This window comes from Canis lupus, chromosome 25 (assembly GCF_048164855.1).
Source record: "Canis lupus baileyi chromosome 25, mCanLup2.hap1, whole genome shotgun sequence".
Classification (NCBI taxonomy): domain Eukaryota; kingdom Metazoa; phylum Chordata; class Mammalia; order Carnivora; family Canidae; genus Canis; species Canis lupus.
The window spans coordinates 35,680,383-35,696,664 of NC_132862.1; the positions used below are offsets into that span (position 1 = coordinate 35,680,383).

A 16,282-nucleotide genomic window follows, 5' to 3' on the forward strand; every position below is an offset into this window, starting at 1 on the left:
CACCTAGCTCCATTATCTGACAACAGTAAGGGCAGTAAGGGATCGATGAGGGGCTGGGAGTACTCAGTTGTTAACAGGCACTCAGGGTGATCATGTAGCCAGCACCGGGTGGCTGTATAAGAGCCTTTCACATCTGCCCCACTTCCTCAGATTTGGAACCAGAATGTGTTTTTAGAACCTGTTTTAGCGCAGTACTGTGAAAGGTTAGGTTCATTATTGGTAGAGATTGCTTTCTCCTTGGATAATAGCCAGTAGTTTTTGGTCCTTTTTCTTGTCTGTTGCTTTCCTGAGTTTCAGATATTTTGGGAGAGATATTGTTTTATTAAATTCTCTATGTCCTTGGATGCACTTGCATGGCTTAGTGGTTGAGGGTCTGCCTTTGGCTCAGAGTGTGGTCCCAGAGTCCTGGGATCAAGTTGCACATCAAGCTCCACCTAAGGAGCCTGCTTCTCCCTCTGCCTATGTCTCTGCCTCTCACTCTGTGTCTCTCATGAATAGATGAATGAAATCTTAAAAAAATTCTCTATGTTCTCACTTCTGTCACTATTATTACCAAGTTTGGATGTGAGAAAATAAAAGGTTAAATAATGAAGAAAATAAGAATTTAAAATGTACAGATATTTGTGTGAGTCAAACAACTACTTATTACCAGAATTAAGAACCAACATTAGTAATTTGATGATTAAGAGATTTTTCTACCCTAACTCAATGACCTTCAGAGAGAGAGATATATTAAACTCAATTATTATTTGCATAATAAATTTATATTTCATAAGCATTTATCTCTTTGAATATAGACATATTCTTTTTAAATATTTATTTATTCTTGATATACTAGACAGAGAGAGAGAGGCAGAGACACAGACAGAGGGAGAAGCAGGCTCCATTCAGGGAACCTGATGTGGGACTCAATCCCGGGTCTCCAGGATCACGCCCTGGGCTGAAGGCGACGCTAAACCACTGAGCCACCCAGACTGCCCAGACATATTCTTTATATTTTTTATGTTTATTTCCCCTGTTAACACAGAGTAGATGAATATTCAAAATTAATATAATACATAAATGGTAGTTGTACCTAATTGCTAAAATTGTGTTACCAACAACCCAAGATTACAATGGCATTTAAAATAAGCATTTATTTCTTATTCACCCTTTTGTGGTTTGGCTGTGTTTCAGTTGATGGAGGTTTGGGTTTGTATGAATTTGGCTGTGAACCACAGACGCAGCTCAGTTCTCTTTTATATATTTTATTATTAGAACAGTGGGCTATCTGGTATATGACCCATTTTAAAAGAGATCTGCAGCTCTCCAAGGGGCCAACAGATATGTGGTTCTTAATTTTGCACTCTGAACTCAAAAGGTGTCACTTTCCCACTCACCATATATTGTGAAAATAAGTCACATGGCCAAACCTATCAATAATTGTTTGCAAAGTATACTGTTTTCAACTGGTCAATTGGAGGAAATATGGGTTCACTGAAAAATAACCTAATCTACCACAATGGCCATAGGAATATTTTTCTCATTGTATTTCATGAGCTATCTTTGTAAAAAATAAACATTAAGAAATAAAAAAAATCACACTTTCTTAACCTCCTATCTAGAGTTTTGTTTCGTCTATGACTAAACTTCTTATAAACTAGCTTTGTATAGTGGTAAACATCATCATGCAGATGTTCACCTAGGTCCTTGATCAACTTACAACAGCGAGTATACAGTCTGGTATAAAGTTTAAGGACATCTATAGTGAAACCAGCTCACTTCTGAATGCACAGTATTAGGCTGGTGACTCAGCTACATAATTTCTCTGGCTCAGTTTCCTCTCCTACAAACTATATAATGCAAATAGTATCTTATTTATAGAGTTAATTGAAGACTATTTGAAACACACCTCTTGCTTCATAAGTATTCACGAAATCTCTACATTTTTACTTAAAAACATCATGCTTCAGTTCCATCACCTCTGATATGATAACCATATAGGTAGCCGCTGATTGGGCTGATCTGAAGGGTAATACTATAATGCCTAAAGATCCTTAAAATAAAGCCTAACCACATAAAGTTTTTGCTGTGGGATCTCTACATATTTTGAATTCCCAAATTTTCAGTGAAGGCTGATTTCCAAGAAAACACAAACTCTAAAACTGTCTTCTTCCTTTCACCCCTCCAAATCTCTGTTGTTACAATATATTTAGCTGGGCATCAGAAATATAATCTGACTTAACCACCCCCACCATATACTCATTGCTGGGTTCGGGTAACTATCTGCATTGTCTAGATGTACTTTGTAGCAAGAATGATAGGCTCTATTCCCTGTGAGCAAATCTTTGAATGACTATGAGAAATCTATTCTTTTTAATGATCACCAATGCTTCTAAATATTTCAATATTATGAACTGGAACTTTCCGTGTAATGTATGCATTTAGAATGTAGAATGCCTATTCTGTGTTTCTCAAAGTATAAATAACATATTAATTGTAGAGAATATACATATATTTTATTGAGAAATACACACTACTTCTTGAGATTGGCTAAATGAAATATGGTTAAGAGATGGTGAAGTTTGGTCCTTTAAGCTTTTGAATTGATTTCCCCTCAAATCCTCATGATATTATTAACTGATACTGGAAATTCAATTTGATCCCAGAGTATTCTAATCTTAAAAAAATACACCAAGTTTCAAAGAGAAAAAAAATTATTACAAGGATTAATTCATTTTGTTAGGTACTAAACACCACAGAAGAGCAATTGTTACCTAATTACAAGAATCCAAAGAGATATATAATGATTTTCATAGTTCTGATATTAGTACAGTTTATATTTTGTTTCTACCTACTATGTACAAACGTATAGTAGAGGGATATGAATTATAGAAATCAGATAATAGATGTTAATAAGTAATGATTATGAGAGTATTCCTTTTTATGCAACAATATGAAGAAATCCTCATTTAAAAATCATCATATCCATTGTTACCAATTGCCACAAATTCCCTCCTGCTACAACATAATAAGAGATAAATCATTATACAATTCCCAAAAAGTGGTTTTGTCAGTGACTCAAAGGACATGTAGAGGTGAACATTCTTGTGTATTTACTCTATAAGGGCAAATAAATTGGGGTATGAAAGCCTGGCTCTTCCAGGAATGTGTGTGTGTTTGTTTTATTTTTGCTCACTTGTGAAGGTGTACGGATGTTGTATACACCTGTGTATAAATAAGCAAGTTGTAAATTTGCATGTTTTAATGTTCAAAGCTTTTTTGGGTAATATTTCATAATCTTTCTTTAATTTATCATGGTGACTGTTGTCCAAAGGAGTGGATGACATAGTCCAATAATTGTTATTACATGAGCATAGAAAGAAAACCATGGAAACAGAGTTTGTTGTCCTGTGCTTCAAAGAACTCTAACCTACTCTATATAGATGATAAAGAGGAAACAGTAAGATTTATAATGTTTCTAGATATAATAAAAGCTTATCAGTTAATGTTACATTTGTAGAGTTTTTCTATAGTTTTGTACATATTTCTAGTTTATTTTAAAGTCTGTTAATATTAAAAAATTTAGACTCAACAATGTTTTTTTAATATTTTATACGTTCAATATACATTTGATAATTTCTAGTTCTTGATTTTCATAGAAAACCATGCTTCAAAAAGAAAACCAGGCTTCAACAGATGCTTTTGAATGAAATAGCTTTACTATTTAATTTTACCACACAGCAAGAAAACTAAACGTGATTGTGCAACTTGATCACAAAGTAGTGGGAACCATGTAATTACAAATCAGAGCATGAAAGAGAAGTTTAGAGCCTCTATCAGCCCTGCTTATTTTAATAATGTGAAACATCTTTGCTTATTTTTGGACTTTATATCAATGGAATCATGCAATATGTATTTTTATATGTGTCTCCTTTCACTCTCATGATATTCGTAATCTATCTATATTATTGTATTTGTCTATAGTTTGTGAATTTTCACTGCTGTCTTATAAGAATATGACATTTTTCAATCTATTTTCAGAAATTTAGTTCCTTATCAGTATGTGGGTATTATGAATAATTATTTTATGAAAAGCCTTTTGTATATCCTTTTCCCCATATCATATTGATAATAATTTATTATCACAACTACATAGTATATGATATATTATATTTATGGAATGCATATATGTGTATTTTTCATAGTAAAACAATAATGCATAAATATAACATGATAATTTTATTTACATATATTTATAACATTATAATTATAACAATTTCCTCTAAGCATTAGTATGAGATTGCATGGTCATATTTTTTAAATATCCCCTACATTTCTCTAGTTTATTGTGTAAATATGCATTGTACAAATAGTCCCTTGGTGCTAAATAATCTGAGAAAAATTATTACAATCAGTTCTGGTCTTTATATAACAGTACCATTTTTCTGGGTTGTGAATCATTAAAATATTCTCTTTTGTGAGAATAAGTTCTCGAGTGTGTCCCTTGTTCATTTCTCCTGAAATATGTTTTCTTTCACTTCTTAGAATTTCTTGTCATATTTTAGATATGAGCACTTTTTTGAGTTTATCAGATGGAAATAGCTGTGATTTGCACTTTTACCTCTATTGGAGTCTTTTAGTGATCAGAATTCAATGTTACTGTGGTCCAATTTATCCTTTTGGTTGTTAGTGATTTTGGATCTATTCCAGAAGTTCATCAAAGTTCATGAATATAATTTCCTATATTATCTTCCTGGATTTACCTTTTTTCCTACATTTTTAACTTTTAATTAGGGTTCATGATCTCATTAGAATTTATTATTCATGATGCTGTGTTTGTGATGTTGTGAGATAAAAGTAAAGACCACACTTCTATACCAAGACCTAATTGATGGAGCATAACTTATAACCAAGTAGATCATTTCTTCATACAAATACAGTTATATATATGTCCTTATATGTTCTGATCTGCTTTATATAAATAATAGAGATATTCGATATCTTTATATAGATTACATATGTCAGTCTACACAGTCTATTACAACCGATTGCACTTTGAATAAATGTGGAGCTTTACCTTCCTTTATGTCCCTTTACTTTTTCCATTTAGACTATAATGTCTTAAAATATATCACTATCTACATTGAGCATCATACCAATGTTATAATTTTTCTTCAACTGACAATTTTGCTTCAAATATCAAATGATTTAGAAAACACAAGAGGTGAAGGAAAGTCCATTAGACCTGATCATAGCTTTCTTCTTCTTCTTCTTCCTCCTCCTCCTCCTCCTCCTCCTCCTCCTCCTCCTCCTCCTCCTCCTCCTCCTCTTCTTCTTCTTCTTCTTCTTCTTCTTCTTCTTCTTCTTCTTCTTCTTCTTCTTCTTCTTCTTCTTCTTATTTTCCTGATGATCCAAGTTTCCTTCTTTTTTCTTTTGATTCTCGTATAGATAACTTCCATTAGCAGTTCTTTAGAGTGGATCTGGTGGTGACGTTTCTTATTTTTCCTTTATCAGAGAATGTCTTGATGTCCTCAGCATTCATGTGTTTTTTCCTCACATGGTTTTCAGATATTTTGGAAGAGATCTGGTTTTATTAAATTCTCCAGGTCCCCTCATCTGTCACTCTTTACTCATATGAAAAAGTACCTTAAAGCAAAGTATATAATGTTTAATTTTGAAGAAAACAAGAATAAAACTAAAAAGATGTTTATGTGAGTCACACAGCTATTAATTGCCAGAATTTATGATAAACATTAGTAGTTTGATAATGATTCAGATATTTCCCCACCCTAGTTCAATTATAAGAAGGAAAGAGGTTAAACTCAATCATTAACTGTAAAATAAATCATATTTCATATACATCTATCTGTTTGAACATAGTCTTTTTTATACTTATCCTTTATACACTCTTTTATGCAATAGAGATATTATATGAATATTCAAAATAAAATTCATATAATATGTAAATGGTATTGTAACTAATTGCTAAAGTTGTGGTACAAACAACCCAAGATTTTATTTTGTATCCTTTGAGTAAATACCTAGTAGTACAATTGCTAGATTGTAAGGTAGTCCTCTTTTTAACTTTCTGAGGAATCACCCACTGTTTTCCAAAGTGTTTGCACCAGTTTGCATTTCCACCAAAAGTGCAAGAGGGTTCCCCTTTCTCCACATCTTCCTCAGCACCTGGTTTTTCCTGTATTGTTATTTTTACCCATTCTGACAGGTGTTAGGTGATATCTCATTGTAGTTTCGATTTATATTTTCTTGATGGCCAGTGATGTGAGCCATCTGTGTCTGTTGGCCATCTGCATGTTGTCTTTGGAAAAAAAATGTCTGGGCATGGCTTCTGCTTATGTTTTAATTGGATTTTTCATTTTTGGAGTGTTGAGTTTGAAAGCTTATTTATATATTTTTGGTACTAATCCTTTATCAGACATGTCATTTGCAAGTATCTTCTCACATTCCCAGGTTTGCCTTTTAGTTTTATTTTTTTCTCTCACTATGCAGAAGCATTTTATCTTGATGAAAACCCAATAGCTTATTTTTGTTTTTGTATCCCTTACCTCAGGAGATATGTCTAGATAGAAGTTGCTATGGCCAATATAATAGAAGTTACTGCTGGTGTTCTCCTTAGGATTTGCATGGTTTTCTGTCTCACATTTAGGTTTTTCATCCATTTAGAATTTATTTTTGTGTATGGTGTAAGAAAGCGTTCCAGGTTCATTCTTTTGCGTGGTGTTGTCCAGTTTTCTAAACAGCATTTGTTGAAGAGACTGTCTTTTTCCCATTAGACATTCTTTCCTGTTTTGTTAAAGATTAATTGACCATATAGTTGTGAAGTCACGTCTAGGTTTTCTATTCTGCTCCATTGATCTATATGTCTATTTTTGTGCCAGTGCCATACTGTTTTAATGACTATAGCTTTGTAATATAGCTTGAAATTAATTGTGATGCCTACGTTTTTGTTTTTGTGGTTTTTGTTTGTTTGTTTGTTTTGTTTTGTTTTGTTTGCTTTTCTTCTTCAAGGTTGCTTTGGCTGTTCTGAGTGTTTATGGATCCATATACAATTTAGGATTGTTTGTTCTAGCTCTGTGAAAATTGCTGATGGTATTTTAATAGATATTCATTAAATGTGTAGGTTTCTTTGGTTAATATAGACATTTTAACAATATTTGTTCTTCCAATCCATGAACATAAAAAGTCTTTTCATTTATTTGTATCATTTTCAATTTATTTCATCAGTGTTTTATATTTTTCAGAGTACAGTTTTTTTACTTCTTTGGTTAGGCTTAATCCTAAATGTCTTCTCATTTTTGGTGCAATTACACATGGGATTGATTCCTTAATTTCTCTTTCTGCTGCTTCATTATTTGTGTATACAAATGCAATTTTTGTATACAGAAATGCATATTTCTGTATGTTGATTTTGTATTCTGAAACTTTACTGAATTTACTGACGAGGTATAGCAGTTTCTTTTTTTAATTGGAGTTCAATTTGTCAACATATAGCATATCACCCAGTGCTCATCCCATCAAGTGCCCCCTTCAGTGCCCATCATCCAGTCACCCCAACGCCCCGCCCACCTCCCCAATACTACCCCAAGTTTGTTTCCCAGAGTTAGGAGTCTCTCATGTTCTGTCACCCACACTGATATTTTCACTCATTTTCTCTCTTTTCCCCTTTATTCCCTTTCACTATTTTTTATATTCCCCAAATGAATGAGACCATATCATGTTTGTTCTTCTCTGATTGACTTATTTCACTCAGCATAAAACCCTCCACTTCCGTCCATGTCGAAGCAATGGTGGGTATTTGTCGTTTCTTTTTTTTTTTTTTTAATTTTTTTTTCTAATTTTTATTTATTTATGATAGTCACAGAGAGAGAGAGAGAGAGAGAGAGAGAGAGAGAGGCAGAGACACAGGCAGCGGGAGAAGCAGGCTCCATGCACCGGGAACCCAATGTGGGATTCGATCCCGGGTCTCCGGGATCGCGCCCTGGGCCAAAGGCAGGCGCCAAACCGCTGCGCCACTCAGGGATCCCGTATTTGTCGTTTCTAATGGCTGAGTAATAGTCCATTGTATACATATACGACAGCTTCCTTATAAATTCAACTTTTGATGGACACCAAGGCTCCTTCCATAGTTTAGCTATTGTGAACATTGCTGCTATAAACATTGGGGTGCAGGTGTCCAGCGTTTCACTGCATCTGTATCTTTGGGTAAATCCACAGTAGTGCAATTGCTGGGTCATAGGGCAGTTCTATTTTTAACTCTTTGAGGAACCTCCACACAGTTTTCCAGAGTGGCTGCACCAATTCACATTCCCACCAACAGAGCAACAGTGGAAGAGGGTTCCCCTTTCTCCACATCCTCTCCAACATTTGTTGTTTCTGTCTTGTTAATTTTCCCCATTCTCACTGATGTGTGGTGGTATCTCATTGTGGTTTTGATTTGTATTTCCCTGATGGCCAGTGATGAGGAGCATTTTCTCATGTGCTTGTTGGCCATGTCTATGTCTTCCTCTGTGAGATTTCTGTTCATGTCTTTTGCCCATTTCATGATGGATTATTTGTTTCTTTGCTGTTGAGTTTAATAAGTTCTTTATATATCTTGGATACTAGCCCTTTATCCGATAGGTCATTGGCAAATGACTGGGCTTTCCTGTCCTGGAGGCTGTCTCCACCTGGCCTTAGCCAGGCTTCACTGGCCCCTCCCCCACTGGATTCTTTTTTATTTATTTATTTTTCCATCTTCCTACCTTGATAGAAGCATGAATTATTCTCACTGTAGCATTCCAGTTCTTCTCTCTTTAAATCTCAGGCCAAATTCGTAGGTTTTCAGGATGATTTGAAAGTTATCTAGGTAAGTTGGTGGGGACAGGTGGCTTGGGGACCCTACTCCTCTGCCATCTTGCCCTGCCCAAGAAGCTCTATAGCAGTTTTTTGATGGAGTCTTCTGGGTTTTCTACGGAGCATGTCAAGTCATCTACAAATAGGCAAAGTGACCTCTTCCTTACTGATTTGGATACCTTTGATTTCTATGTGTTGTCTGATTGCTGAGAGTAGGACTTCTGGTATTGTGTTAAATAATTGGGGTAGGAGTGGACATCCCTGTCTTTTCTTAACCATAGAGGAAAAGTTCTCAGTTTTTCCCCACGGAGATTGATAATTGAGTTTTTCATATACGGCCTTATAAAATTGAGGTATGTTCTCCATAAACCTACTCTGTTGAGAGTTTTTATCACGAGTGGATTGTATACTTTGTCAGATGCTTTGTCAGCATCTATTGAAAGGATCATATGGTTTTTATCCTTTATTTTATTAACGTGGTGTATCATGTTGATTGATTTGCAAATATTGAACCATTCTTGCAGTCCATGAATAAATCCCACTAGATCATGATGAATGATTTTTTTAATGTATTGTTAGCTTTATTTGCTCGACTTTTATTGAGAATTTTTGTGTCCATATTCCATCAGAGATATGGCCTGTAGTTCTCTCTTCCATGGAGTCTTTATCTGGTTTTGGTATCAGGGTAATGCTGTCCTCATAGAATGAATTTAGAGGTTTTCTTTTTGACCTTTTTGGAATGATTTGAGAAGAATAGGTATTATCTCTTGTTCAAATGTTTGGTAGAATTCACCTATGAAGCCATTTGTCCCTGGAGTTTGTTTTTTCGCTTTTATTATTATTATTATTATTATTGATTCAATTTCTTTGCTGGTTATCAGCTTGGTCAAATTTTCTGTTTCTTCCTCCTTCAGTTTTGGTAGTTTATATGTGTCTCAGAATTTGTGCATATCTCCCAAGTTGTCAGATTTGTTGGCATATAGTCGTTCATAATATTCTCTTATAATTTTATTTCTGTAAGGCTGGTTGTTGTTTCTCTACTCTCATTTGTGATTTTATTTGTGTCCTTTTACTTTTCTTTTTGATAAGTCTGGCTAAAAGATTACCAATTTTATCAGTTGTTTCAAAGAACCAGCTCTTGTTTCATTGATCTGCTCTATCGTTTTTAGTTTCTATCTCATTTGTTTCTGTTCTATTGTTTATTATTTTCTACTTTCTGCTGGCTTTAGGCTTCCTTTGTTGATCTTAGAGATAATATTAGGTTGTTTACTTGAGATTTTTCTTGCTTCTTCAAGTAGGCCGGTATTGGTATATTCTTCCCTCTTAGAATCACTTTTGCTGCATTTCAAAGGTTTTCTACAGTGGTGTTCTCATTTTCATATGTTTCCACGTATTTTTCATTTCTTCTTTGATTTCTTGGTTGATCCGTTCAGTATGAAATAGCATTTTATTTGGCCTTCACATATTTGCTTTTTCCATTTTTGCTCCTGGCTGACTGCAAATTTAATAGCACTGTTGTTAAAAAAAGGTGCATGGTATGAGTTCAATCCTTTTGCATTTCTGGTCACCTGTTTTGTGACTTGATATGTGGTCTATTCTGGAGAATGTTCATGTGCACTTGGAAACGAAGTATATTTTGCTGTTTTAAGACGAATTGTTCTGATATATCTGTTCAGTCCATCTGATCCGGACTGTCATTTGAAGCCACTGTTTCCTTGTTTATTTTCCATTTAGATGATCTGTCCATTGATGTCAGTGGACATCAAAAGTTCCCTACTATAATTGTGTTACTATCAATGAGGTTCTTCATATTTGTTACAAATTTTTTTTAAATTTATTTTTTATTGGTGTTCAATTTGCCAACATATAGAATAACACCCAGTGCTCATCCCATCAAGTGCCCCCCTCAGTGCCCGTCACCCAGTCACCCCCCCCTCCCCCCCCGAGTTCGTTTCCCAGAGTTAGGAGTCTCTCATGTTCTGTCTCCCTTTCTGATATTTCCCACTCATTTTTTCTCCTTAGCCCCTTTATTGCCTTTCACTCTTTTTTATATTCAATGAGGTTCTTCATATTTGTTACAAATTGATTTTAATATAAAGTACTCCCATTTTGGGTGCTATAAATTTACAATTCTTACATCTTCTAGATTGTCTTTATAATTATATTGCCCTGCTTTGTGTCTTTTTACAGTCCAGATCAAAGAGGCACAGAGAATTCCTATCAAAATCAATAAAACCAGCCAACACAAAGACATAAATAGTTTTGCAAAATATGATGATAAAATAATCTTAAAATCAAAAAATAGAAGAATTCCTTAACTTAAACAAGAAGATCTATAAGGCTAGCTGGATATTTCTCAACACAAACTTGGCAAGACATAAGGAGTGGTATGATATATTCAAATTGGTGAATTTTAAAAATCTGCAATGAAAAATATTCTATCCACAGAGGCTACCACTCAAAATGGAAGATGACATAAATAATTTTTCACATCCAAAAATTAAAGGTGTTTGTGACACTCAAAACAGCTTACAGGAAACATTATAGGGCACAAGTGCAAAGCAGAGACCAAAAGTGACCAAGATAAGAAGGGATGAGAGAAAATTTCCAGAAACAATGACAAAACAAGTAATAAAATGGTAATAAATACATATCTATCAATAATAACTTTGAATATTGATGGACTAAATACTCCAGTCAAAAGATATAGAGTGTCAGAATGTATAAAAAGGACAAGACCCATGTATATGCTGCAAATAAGGGACTGCAGATTACAATTGAGAGAGGGAGAAAAAATTACCATGCAGATGGACTTCAAAAGAAAGCCAGAGTAAGAATACTTAGAAAAACTAGACTTTAAAACCAAAGCAGCCTTTAGAAAGAAGAGTAAAACAGGAAATAACATGCTCTTAGATTTCAAACTATACTACATAGTTGTAGCAATCAAAGCAGTATGGCACCACAATAGACCACAGAGATCAAATGAATGGAATAGAAACCCCAGAAACAAATTTCTGTTTATATGGTCAATTCATAGACAATGAAGAAGGCAAGAACAGATGATGGGGAAAAGAGAGTCTTCACTACAGTTTAAAAAAAAAAACCCCGAAAAATATGTGCTAAAAAATAAAACTAGACTACTTTTGCACACCATACACAAAAATAAACCTAAAGTGAGTTAAAGAACCAGATGGAAGGCCAGAAATCATAAAATTCCCAAAGAATCCATTGGCATTAAGTTCTTGGAGAGAGGGCTTAACTTTATTCTTTGGATGTGTCTCCTTAGGGAGGACAACGAAAGGAAAAAAAAAATAAATGATACATCAAACTCAAAAAGTTTTGTGCAGCCAAAGAAAGCACCATAAAATATAAAGGCAGCCTACTGAATGGAAGATGATATTTTCAAATTATATATCTGACAAGAAGTTAGTATTCAAAATATACAAAGAACTCCAACAGCTCAACACCAAAATTAATATGAAAAAATGATTTAAAAATGGGTTATGGACCTGAATAGATATTCTTTGAAAGGAGACATACAGATGGCCAACACATGAAAAGGTATTCAACATCACTAATCATCAGGAAAATGCAAATCAAAACCCCAATGAGATCTCACCTCACACCTGTCAGAATGGAAGACAAAAAGTAACAAAATTGGCACAGATGTGGATTAAAGGGAATCTTGTGCACTGCAGTGGGAATTTAAGTTGATGTTGTCATGATGGGTAATTGCATGGAGGCTCTTCAAAAAATTATAAATGGAAATAGTGAAACATCCAAAAATTCACCTCTGGGTATCTATTTGAAGAAAAGGAAAACATTAACTTGAGGAGATGTATGCACCCTCTGTTTTTGCAGCATTGCTTACAATAGTCAGGATATGGAAGCAACCCATTTGTCGACACATCTATACATGAATGAATAAGTAGGATATATATATATATGTAATATATGTATGTATACATATATGATGGGATGTATATATATGTGTATATATACACATATATTATATATATGATGGAATATTAATCTGAGATAAAGAATGAAATTTTTGTCATATTTGACACCATTGATGAACCTACAAGTTTTATGTAAATAAAATTAGTCAGAGAAAAGCAAAATCCCTATGATTAAACTAGTGATGTAGAACTAAAAACAAACAAAACAGAAGCAGTCTTTATATATAAAGAGTGGTTGATTGCTATAGGATTGAGGGGTTGAGGAAGGGCTGAAATATGTGAAAGGAAGTCAGTGGTACAAGCTCTCAGTTATAAAATAAATAAGTCACAGTGATGTACATTACAGCATAGGGAATATAGTCAATAACACTATTAATTCTGTATGGAGACAGATGGTAATGAGCTTTATCATGATGATAATATCATAATGTGTATAAATACTGAATCACTATGTCTACACCTAAAACTACTATAGTATTGTATATCAAATGTACATCATTAAAAATAAATACATAAAAATAAAAATAAAATTGTCACCTAATTTTGCAATAAATCCCAGAACTTTATAGACCAGTAGAAATATACATGCAAGTATCTTCCAAAATTATTCACAAGTTAAATCCAACAATGTAAAAAATGGAAGAGAATTGTATTGATGCAAACTATGTAATTTAGATTTAATGCTTTATTTCTGTGGATGTTCATGTATCACCTAATTGTGTTTTAAAAGTACCTTTGCTGCCCTCGCTTAATTTTTTCAGTTAAGTAAAATTTTCAAAAATTACATTAATTTTCCCAGTACTTCATTAGACCTAGGCTTATCTCATTGAAAACAAGTATTACTATTATAATAGAGACAACGTGTCATTGGAGGATGACTCCGTAAGTAGTAGAAGTAATTATTCAGTATTCAAATCTCCTTCATGGTGCTATTGGTCTGTATTATTCAATGTTGTGTCCTTCCCACAGGCATTTTGTTCTTTTCAGCAGAAATATAAATAACTTTTTTACAAGTAATAAGATTTTTACAGGTCTATTAAAAACTAAGGCAGGGCAGCTGGGTGGCTCAGCAGTTTCGTGCCTCTTCAGCCCAGGGCCTGATCCTGGAGACCCATGATCCAGTCTCATGTCAGGCTCCATGTATGGAGGATGCTTCTCCCTCTGCCTGTGTCTCTTCCCCCTTCTCTCTCTGTGTCTCTCATTAATAAATAAATAAAATCTTAAAAAAAAACTGAGGCAAAAAAATGAGAAGAAGAGTTTGGAAATTGATGTTTTTTGACAGTGAAAATAAAGTTGAAAATGTAGTGATAATAAATTTGAAAAGTTGATACTTCAGAATGTGTGTAAGATATTATTAAATACCTGTTAAGGGGATGATGATTTTAGAGTATTGTCAGTACATAGAAATGACATAGCAAGTACATAAGAACAAGAAGCATGTAATGGAAAATTCAGCAACTTTGTCTAAAAGTAAAACAAACATGTAAGATATTTTTCAGAAGGCCTAAGTTCTCAGTGTTTGTGAATCCGATGGAAGTCACTTAGCCTGAGTGGCCAAGGCTCTGATCCCAATACCTTCTGGAACACAAAAACTTCTCAGAGATACTTGCCAATGGACAAAATAAATGACACACTACAAACTGAAAGTGTGTACATTCTGGAGGTGTGTGATGAGATAAAGTGTCTTCAAAATAGCCCAAGTGTAAGAATTTCCTGTTCAAATTTTAAGTGACACAGTGATGAGAAATCTACTTTTTCCACTATTGGGTCACTCTGAGCTCTCACAGGGCCTGCAGTCTGTAAAGACTACAGATAGTGTCTGTTTATCAGAGTAACCTGGTCTCCTACTGGAAGATGCCTTACCCTCTGGCCAACAGAAGGTATGTGTCTGCACTGCCCTGTCTCTCTTCCTAACCACCTCATTTAGTAGGAGATACAAATGCTGGATGGGATGTAACTGAGGTGCAATTAATACATAATCAAATGGCAGAGAACTTTGGCATTTTTATTCCAAACCTTCAGGGTAACAGACAGGAATGAATAGGAAATAAGTTGGAGAATTTCTTAAAATATTCAAATTTTTGCCTGTGGAGAAGTAATTAGGCGCATTTACACATGCATAATTACGTTTGCAAATCAATAGAATTTCAAGTGAAATCCCATAAGCATCATGACAAGGAACAGTTAATTTTGGATTTGTCATCAATATAGATAGAATTACATATATTATTTGATATTTAGCTCATATTTAAATAGATTTTTATCTATTTTAAGATGAACAGAGGTAAAGAGGAAAAAAAAGAGAACTAATCAAACCATGAGATGTTCTTCACTATAGAGAACAAACTGGAGGTTGATGGAGGGGAGGTGGACAGGGGTGGGCTAAATGCGCGATGAGTATTAAGAAAGACACTTGTACTGCTGAGCACTGAGCGTTATATGTAAAGGATGAATCACTAAATTCTACTCCTGAAACCAATATTATACTATATGTGAACCAACTAGAATTTAAACAAATACTTAAGAAAAATAGATTCTTAAGATGAATCCATCAGGGACACGGGGTGGCTCAATGGTTGAGTGTCTGTCTTCAGCTCAGGGTGAGATTCCAGAGTCCTGGGAATAAGTCCTACATCAGCCTCCCCACAGGGAGATGCCTCTGCCTATGTTTCTGCCTCTCTGTCTCTGTCTCTCATGAATAAATAAAATCTTGAAGAAAGTGAATCACCAAATTGTGAAAGTAAAACTTAATTCCGCATACATTTGCTTTGATATATAAAAGAAGTTTGGGGATCCCTGGGTGGCTCAGCGGTTTAGTGCCTGCCTTTGGCCCAGGGCGCGATCCTGGAGTCCCGGGATGGAGTGAGGCGTCGGGCTCCCGGCATGGAGCCTGCTTCTCCCTCTGCCTCTCTCTGTCTCTCTGTCTATTGTGAATAAATAAATAAATCTTAAAAAAAAAAAAAAACAAACATGAACCTTAAAAAAAAAAGAAATTTGATTTTTCACGAAAAGCAAGATGAAGGATCTTCTGAAAATGCTAACTTAAACTTAAGTATGAAACAATCAAAAGACTTTTTAAAAAATTGATCAAAATTGGCAAAAAAAGATATTTAATACTGAAAGACATTCATATCTAATGAATTATGTTACATGTCCAAAGGATATGAGTCAGTAACGGTAATGTGAATATTGTTAGTAATACTAGTTAGTATTAGTATTAAAATAAATAATATAGTATTAAGAGCTTAGAAAATCCAGATGGAGTAGTGTTTTATATGCATTATATTTTGCATATTTTAATTCCCATTTTACATTACTATAAACTAGGGAGCTAAACAGGAAGGAACATTTTAAAAGTCATACTCTGTAAATTTGAGAGTCATGAGTAATTCCAAATTTCACTGACTGCAGAACGCATGGACTGAATTATGAAATGACAATAACTTCATTTATTAGAATTTCTTATACAACTAAACTACCCTATG

The 16,282-nt window shown here is 34.2% G+C and overlaps 1 protein-coding gene across 13 annotated transcripts in view; it reads left to right on the plus strand.

Annotated features, from left to right (window-relative positions):
* LOC140617499 (NKG2-A/NKG2-B type II integral membrane protein-like) overlaps nucleotides 1-16,282 on the plus strand; it is a 63,643-nt gene that overhangs the window by 23,707 nt on the left and 23,654 nt on the right. The gene's annotated exons all lie outside the window — the stretch shown is intronic.